Here is an 8,315-nt window from a genome sequence, read left to right as displayed (position 1 = left end):
GTGCATCCTCGACCTCGAGCGGTTGGAGACGAGGGAGCGTTTGGTGACTCAGGCGGAGGATGATGTCGCCGTGCAGAAAGCCCGATTCCAAGAAGAGGTTGACCGCCGCGTGGCAGAAGCTCGCTCGAGTCTTGAGCGCGAACACGAGGAGAGGCTGGAGCTGATCGGGGCCGAAGCTGGGGGCAGGACCGCTGCCCTCGGGGCCAAGCTGGATGAAATGACGCGGAGAGCGGATTCCTCTGCAGCCGCCCTTGACGCGGCGCAGGCGGAGCTGGCGTCTTCTCGTGCCGAGCTGCTTCTTCTCCAACAGAGGGTTGATGGCGCCAAGGCCGTTGCGCGGCGGAACAAGGACGAGATCCGTCAGCGGCGGACCCTAGAGCACGAGCATGCCCCCATGCTCCGAACGCTCAGGGAAAGGGCTAACACAGCCTTGAGCAACATTTGTGAGGCCACCGCCAAGGTGCCGTATGAGACCAACTATGCCGGCAACCTCCAGTTCTTCACCGACGTGGCGACGCTTCTGGAGGACCGCTCTGAGAGGTCTTGTTGGCTGGTCGAGGAGAGGAGCCGAGCCTTGCTTGGGCGCGCCTTCTCCCGCGTCTTCAACTATCCTCAGGACAGGGATCCCCACTTTGACTTCGATGCCGCCATCGCACCGGTGCCTCTGGCCATCCGAGGCGATCTGGCGCATTGGGTGGAGGACAATGTGGATGCCCTCGTCAGGGCCTTCGCATCTGATGATGATGGCGTGATCGTGGCCGCCGATGAAGGTGGCGTTGTGAACGAGCCCGGTGTTGATGAAGGTGATGGCGGGGGTGGTGACGACATCAGTGACGCCAGCGACGCCTCAGGAGGCGCTCCAGAAGACGTGGTGAGTGATATGTCTGATTGACCGTTGATCGCCACTGTTTATCCTGTATGAAAAAGGTTCGGGCTCGGCCCTGAAGATGGTAAGAGCATTTTGGGAGGGGGAGCCCCTCATGTAAAGGTTCGCAATCAGTGTTTTTGTAAACATAACAACGCGTGTGGGCTTGTGTCGGGCTTCCGGCCCCGCGATGGGGCAGCTGACTTGTTTACCTTATGACCCAGATGGGTCCTGAGCGAGCCTGCGGGAGACACAGCGCCTCGAGTGCCTTCTAGGTGAACCCATTGATCGCGCGGAGAGAACCTCCTGAGAGGGTATGGTGACAACGGCCCGGATTGTAGACGTGCTTGGCCTGGCCCGACTCGTGAGGGGCTCATGAGGGGAGGCAGCTGACGCTATCTTTGGATGCAAAGCCGAAACTAGAACACGAGAGATTTCTCGAACGAGACTAAAACACCCTTCCCCCAAACACACGCAAGTTCAAACTCAAATCCAACTTAAATTCAAATCGAAGAACCTCGTCAATAGGGGAAAAGGCAAAAAGCAAAAGGCCGTGTCTGGCACCTAGTCTAGTCTTCGATGTCTTCTCACCAGCGCGGAGCTAAGTGCTACCACTGGGCGTGGGCGGGAACCCCCGAGGCCCGAGGGCGGCTCTCCGGAGACTCCAGGGCGTGTACAGCCCCACTCATTATTACGTGAGAGTGTCACGGGGCGACGAGCTTCACAGGCACTGGGCCTTCTTCACAGGTACCAGCCTTGCTTCATATCACCAGACGAGGGCCCCGCCTTGTGCCACACTTTACCGCCATTGACGGCGGTCGGAGACCAAGGATGACGCCAATGGGGTACAGCGGTCGCCAGCGGTACCCCCGACGACCACGGGTCCTCTGCCGGGGGCAGGCCCTGAGGTGCCTCCCTGGCAGAGGGCCTACCTCCTGAGAACGCCTTGCGCCGAGCGCTGTGGGGACGAACCCGGATCTCGGCCCCTCTCCTGCAGCCCCCGGTGCCCTCCTCCCAAGGGGTAAGGGGCTGCTGGGTTGGGGCAGCCATCTGCTACGGCGACCTGTACCTCCTGCGACCCATGGTTAGCATAAGCTTGCTCCTGAGGAATTAGCGGTACCAGATAGTGTTGGGGAACGTAGCAGAAATTCAAAATTTTCCTTCGTGTCACCAAGATCTATCTATGGAGAGACCAGCAACGAGTAGAAAGAGAGTGCATCTACATACCCTTGTAGATCGCTAAGCGGAAGCGTTCAAGTGAACGGGGTTGATGGAGTCGTACTCGTCGTGATTCAAATCACCGATGATCCTAGTGCCGAACGGACGGCACCTCCGCGTTCAACACACGTACAGCCCGGTGACGTCTCCCACGCCTTGATCCAGCAAGGAGAGAGGGAGAGGTTGAGGAAGACTCCATCCAACAGCAGCACAACGGCGTGGTGGTGGTGGAGGAGCGTGGCAATCCAGCAGGGCTTCGCCAAGCACCATGGGAGAGGAGGAGTAGGAAGAGAGGTAGGGCTGTGCCAGAACTTCGTGTATAGCTCCCATGCGCCTCCCCACTATATATAGGGGTGGAGGGGCTGGTTTCTTGCCCTCCAAGTCCATTGGGGCGTTGGCCAAGGTGGGAGGAAAGAAATCTCATTATTTCCTTCCCCACCGATTGTTATCCCCCCTTTTTAGGGATCTTGATCTTATCCCTTCGGGATATGATCTTATTCCTTCTAAGGGGGGATCTTGGTGCGCCTTGACCAGGGGTGTGGGGCCTTGCCCCCACTACCCACGTCCATGTGGGTCCCCCCATGCAGGTGGGCCCCACTCCGGAACCTTCTAGAACCTTCCCGGTACAATACCGAAAAATCCCGAACATTTTCCGGTGGCCAAAATAGGACTTCCCATATATAAATCTTTACCTCCGGACCATTCCGGAACTCCTCGTGACGTCCGGGATCTCATCCGGGACTCCGAACAACATTCGGTAACCACATACAAACTTCCTTTATAACCCTAGCGTCATCGAACCTTAAGTGTGTAGACCCTACGGGTTCGGGAGACATGTAGACATGACCGAGACGTTCTCCGGTCAATAACCAACAGCGGGATCTGGATACCCATGATGGCTCCCACATGTTCCACGATGATCTCATCGGATGAACCACGATGTCAAGGACTTAATCAATCCCGTATTCAATTCCCTTTGTCTATCGGTATGTTACTTGCCCGAGATTCGATCGTCGGTATCCAATACCTTGTTCAATCTCGTTACCGGCAAGTCACTTTACTCGTTCCGTAACACATCATCCCGTGATCAACTCCTTGGTCACATTGCGCATATGATGATGTCCTACCGAGTGGGCCCAGAGATACCTCTCCGTTTACACGGAGTGACAAATCCCAGTCTCGATCCGCATAAAACAATAGATACTTTCGGAGATACCTGTAGTGCACCTTTATAGTCACCCAGTTACGTTGTGACGTTTGATACACCCAAAGCACTCCTACGGTATCCAGGAGTTACACGCTCTCATGGTCGAAGGAAGAGATACTTGACATTGGCAAAGCTCTAGCAAATGAACTACACGATCTTTTGTGCTAGTCTTAGGATTGGGTCTTGTCCATCACATCATTCTCCTAATGATGTGATCCCGTTATCAACGACATCCAATGTCCATAGCCAGGAAACCATGACTATCTGTTGATCACAACGAGCTAGTCAACTAGAGGCTCACTAGGGACATATTGTGGTCTATGTATTCACACGTGTATTACGATTTCCGGATAATACAGTTATAGCATGAATAAAAGACAATTATCATGAACAAGGAAATATAATAATAATACTTTTATTATTGCCTCTAGGGCATATTTCCAACAGTCTCCCACTTGCACTAGAGTCAATAATCTAGTTCACATCGCCATGTGATTAACACTCACAGGTCACATCGCCATGTGACTAATACCCAAGAGTTTACTAGAGTCAGTAGTCTAGTTCACATCACTATGTGATTAACACTCAATGAGTTTTATGTTTGATCATGTTGCTTGTGAGAGAGGTTTTAGTCAACGGGTCTGAACCTTTCAGATCCGTGTGTGCTTTACAAATCTCTATGTCATCTCCTAGATGCAGCTACCACGCTCTATTTGGAGCTATTCCAAACAACTGTTCTACTTGGAGCTATTCTAAATTATTGCTCCATTATATGTATCCGGTCTCTCTACTCAGAGCTATCCGGATAGGTGTCAAGCTTGCATCGTCGTAACCTTTACGACGAACTCTTTTACCACCTCCATAATCGAGAAAATTCCTTAGTCCACTAGTTACTAAGGATAACTTTGACCGCTGTCCTGTGAGCCATTCTTGGATCACTCTTGTACCCCTTGACTGACTCATGGCAAGGCACACTTCAGGTGCGGTACACAGCATAGCATACTGAAGAGCCTACGTCTTAAGCATAGGGGACGACCTTCGTCCTTTCTCTCTATTCTGCCGTGGTCGAGCTTTAAGTCTTAACTTCGTACCTTACAACTCAGGCAAGAACTCCTTCTTTGACTGGTCCATCTTGAACACCTTCAAGATCATGTCAAGGTATGTGCTCATTTGAAAGTATTATTAAGCATTTTGATCTATCCTTATAGATCTTGATGCTCAATGTTCAAGTAGCTTAATCCAGGCTTTCCATTGAAAAACACTTTCAAAATAACCCTATATGCTTTCCAGAAATTCTACGTCATTTCTGATCAACAATATGTCAACAACATATACTCATCAGAAATTCTATAGTGCTCCCACTCACTTCTTTGGAAATACAAGTTTCTCATAAACTTTGTACAAACCCAAAATTTTTGATCATCATCAAAGCATACATTCCAACTCCGAGATGCTCACTCCAGTCCTTAGAAGGATTGCTGGAGCTTTGCATACTTATTAGCATCTTTCGGGATTGACAAAACCTTCCGGTTGTATCACATACAACCTTTCCTCATTAAAATCGTCGAGGAAACAATGTTTTGACATCCTATCTGCAAGATTTCATAAATAATGCAGTAATCGCTAATATAATTCCAACAGACTCTTAGCATCGCTACGAGTGAGAAAATCTCATCGTAGTCAACTCCTTGAACTTGTCGGAAAACATCTTAACGACAAGTCGAGCTTTCTTAATGGTGACATTTACCATCATTGTCCGTCTTCCTTTTGAAATCCATCTGTACTCATTAGCCTTACGACCATCGAGCCGTTCTGCCAAAGTCTACACTTTGTTTTCATACATGGATCCTCTCTCGGATTTTATGGCCTCAAGCCATTTATCGGAATCCGGGCCCACCATCGCTTCTCCATAGCTCGTAGGTTCATTGTTGTCTAGCAACATGACCTTCAAGACAGGATTACGTACCACTCTGAAGTAGTACGCATCCTTGTCATCCTACGAGGTTTGGGAGTGACTTGATCCGAAGTTTCATGATCAATATCATAAGCTTCCACTTCAATTGGTGTAGGTGCCACAGGAACAACTCCCTGTGCCCTGTCACACACTAGTTGAAGAGACGGTTCAATAACCTCATCAAGTCTCCACCATCCTCCCACTCAATTCTTTCGAGAGAAACTTTTCCTCGAGAAAGGACCCGATTCTAGAAACAATCCATATTGCTTTCGGATCTGAATTAGGAGGTATACCCAACTGTTTTGGGTTTCCTATGAAGATGCATTTTATCCGCTTTGGGTTCGAGCTTATCAACCTGAAACTTTTTCATATAAGCGTCGCAGCCCCAAACTTTTAAGAAACGACAACTTAGGTTTCTCTAAACCATAATTCATACGGTGTCATCTCATCGGAATTACGTGGTGCCCTATTTAAAGTGAATGTGGTTGTCTCTAATGCCTAACCCATGAACGATAGTGGTAATTCGATAAGAGACATCATGGTACGCACCATATCCAATAGGGTGCAACTATGATGTTCGGACACACCATCACATTATGGTGTTCCAGGCGGTATTAATTGCGAAACAATTTCCACAATGTCTTAATTGTGTGCCAAAACTCGTAACTCAGATATTCATCTCTATGATCATATCATAGACATTTTATCCTCTTGTCACAATGATCTGCTACTTCACTCTGAAATTACTTGAACCATTCAATAATTCAGACTTGTGTTTCATCAAGTAAATATACTCAACATTTACTCGAATCATCTGTGAAGTAAGAACATAATGATATTCACTGCATGCCTCAGCACTCATTCGACTGCACACATCAAAATGTGTTACTTCCAACAAGTTGCTATCTTGTTCCATCTTACTGAAAATGAGGCTTTTCAGTCATCTTGCCCATGTGGTATGATTTGCATATCTCAAGTGATTCAAAATCAAGTGAGTCCGAACGATCCATTTGCATGGAGTTTCTTCATGCATATACACCAATAGACATGGTTCGCATGTCTCAAACTTTTCAAAAACGAGTGAGTCCAAAGATCCATCAACATGGAGCTTCTTCATGCGTTTTATACCATTATGACTTACATGGCAGTGCCACAAGTAAGTGGTACTATCATTACTATCTTATATCTTTTGGCATGAAAATGTGTATCACTACGACCGAGATTCAATAAACCATTCCTTTAGGTGCAAGACCATTGAAGGTATTATTCAAAAATAGAGTAACCATTATTCTCCTTAAATGAATAACCGTATTGCGATAGACATAATCCAATCATGTCTATGCTCAACGCAAACACCAATCTCGGTGGTAGAGGGAGCGTGCGATGCTTGATCATATCAACCTTGGAAACACTTCCAACATATATCGTCAGCTCACCTTTAGCTAGTCTCCGTTTATTCCGTAGCTTTTATTTCGAGTTACTAACACTTAGCAACCGAACCGGTATCCAATACCCTGGTGCTACTAGGAGTACTAGTAAAGTACACATTAACATAATGTATATCCAATATACTTCTATCGACCTTGCCAGCCTTCTCATCTACCAAGTATCTAGGGTAATGCTGCTCCAGTGGTTGTTCCCCTTATTACAGAAGCACTTAGTCTCGGGTTTGGGTTCAACCTTGGGTTTCTTCACTAGAGCAGCAGCTGAATTGCCGTTTCATGAAGTATCCCTTTGTTCCCTTGCCCTTCTTGAAACTAGTGGTTTCACCAACCATCAACAATTGATGCTCCTTCTTGATTTCTACTTTCGCGGTGTCAAACATCATGAATATTTCAAGGATCATCATATCTATCCCTGATATGTTATAGTTAATCACGAAGCTCTAGCAGCTTGGTGGCAATGACTTTGGGGAAACATCACTATCTCATCTGGAGGATCAACTCCCACTCGATTCAAGTGATTGTTGTGCTCAGACAATCTGAGCACAAGCTCAACGATTGAGCTTTTCTCCCTTAGTTTGCAGGCTAAGAAAATCGTCGGAGGTCTTATACCTCTTGACGTGGGCACGAGCCTGAAATCCCAATTTCAGCCCTCGAAACATCTCATATGTTCCGCGACGTTTCGAAAACGTCTTTGGTGCCTCTACTTAAACCATTTAATTGAACTATCACGTAGTTATCAAAACGTGTATGTCCGATGTTCGCAACATCGACAAACGACGTTGGGGTTCAGCACACTGAGCGGTGCATTAAGGACATAAGCTTTCTACTGATCGCATAATCGCTACTATCAACTTTCAACTATATTTTCTCTAGGAACATATCTAAACAGTGGAACTAAAGCGCGAGCTTACGACATAATTTGCAAAAGGTCTTTTGACTATGTTCAGGATAATTAAGTTCATCTTATGAACTCCCACTTAGATAGACATCCCTCTGGTCATCTAAGTGATCACATGATCCGAGTCAACTAGGCCGTGTCCGATCATCACGTGAGACGGACTAGTCATCATCGGTGAACATCTTCATGTTGATCGTATCTACCATACGACTCATGCTCGACCTTTCGGTCTCCGTGTTCCGAGGCCATGTCTGCACATGCTAGGCTCGTCAAGTTAACCCTAAGTGTTTTCGCTGTGTAAAACTGTCTTACACCCGTTGTATGTGAACGTAAGAATCCATCACACCCGATCATCACGTGGTGCTTAGAAGCGACGAACTGTAGCAACGGTGCACAGTTAGGGGAGAACACTTCTTGAAATTTTGTAAGGGATCATCTTATTTACTACCGTCGTCCTAAGCAAACAAGATGCATAAACATGATAAACATCACATGCAATCAAATAGTGACATGATATGGCCAATATCATTTTGCTCCTTTTGATCTTCATCTTCGGGGCTCCATGATCATCATCGTCACCGGCACGACACCATGATCTCCATCATCATGATCTCCATCATCGTGTCTTCATGAAGTTGTCACGCCAACGACTACTTCTACTTCTATGACTAACGCGTTTAGCAATAAAGTAAAGTAGTTTACATGGCGTTCTTCAATGACACGCAGGT

Source organism: Triticum aestivum, chromosome 1B, assembly GCF_018294505.1.
Source record: "Triticum aestivum cultivar Chinese Spring chromosome 1B, IWGSC CS RefSeq v2.1, whole genome shotgun sequence".
Taxonomy (NCBI): Eukaryota; Viridiplantae; Streptophyta; class Magnoliopsida; order Poales; family Poaceae; genus Triticum; species Triticum aestivum.
The sequence above is the reverse complement of the archived record's forward strand: the minus strand, read 5'-3'. Positions refer to the sequence as shown.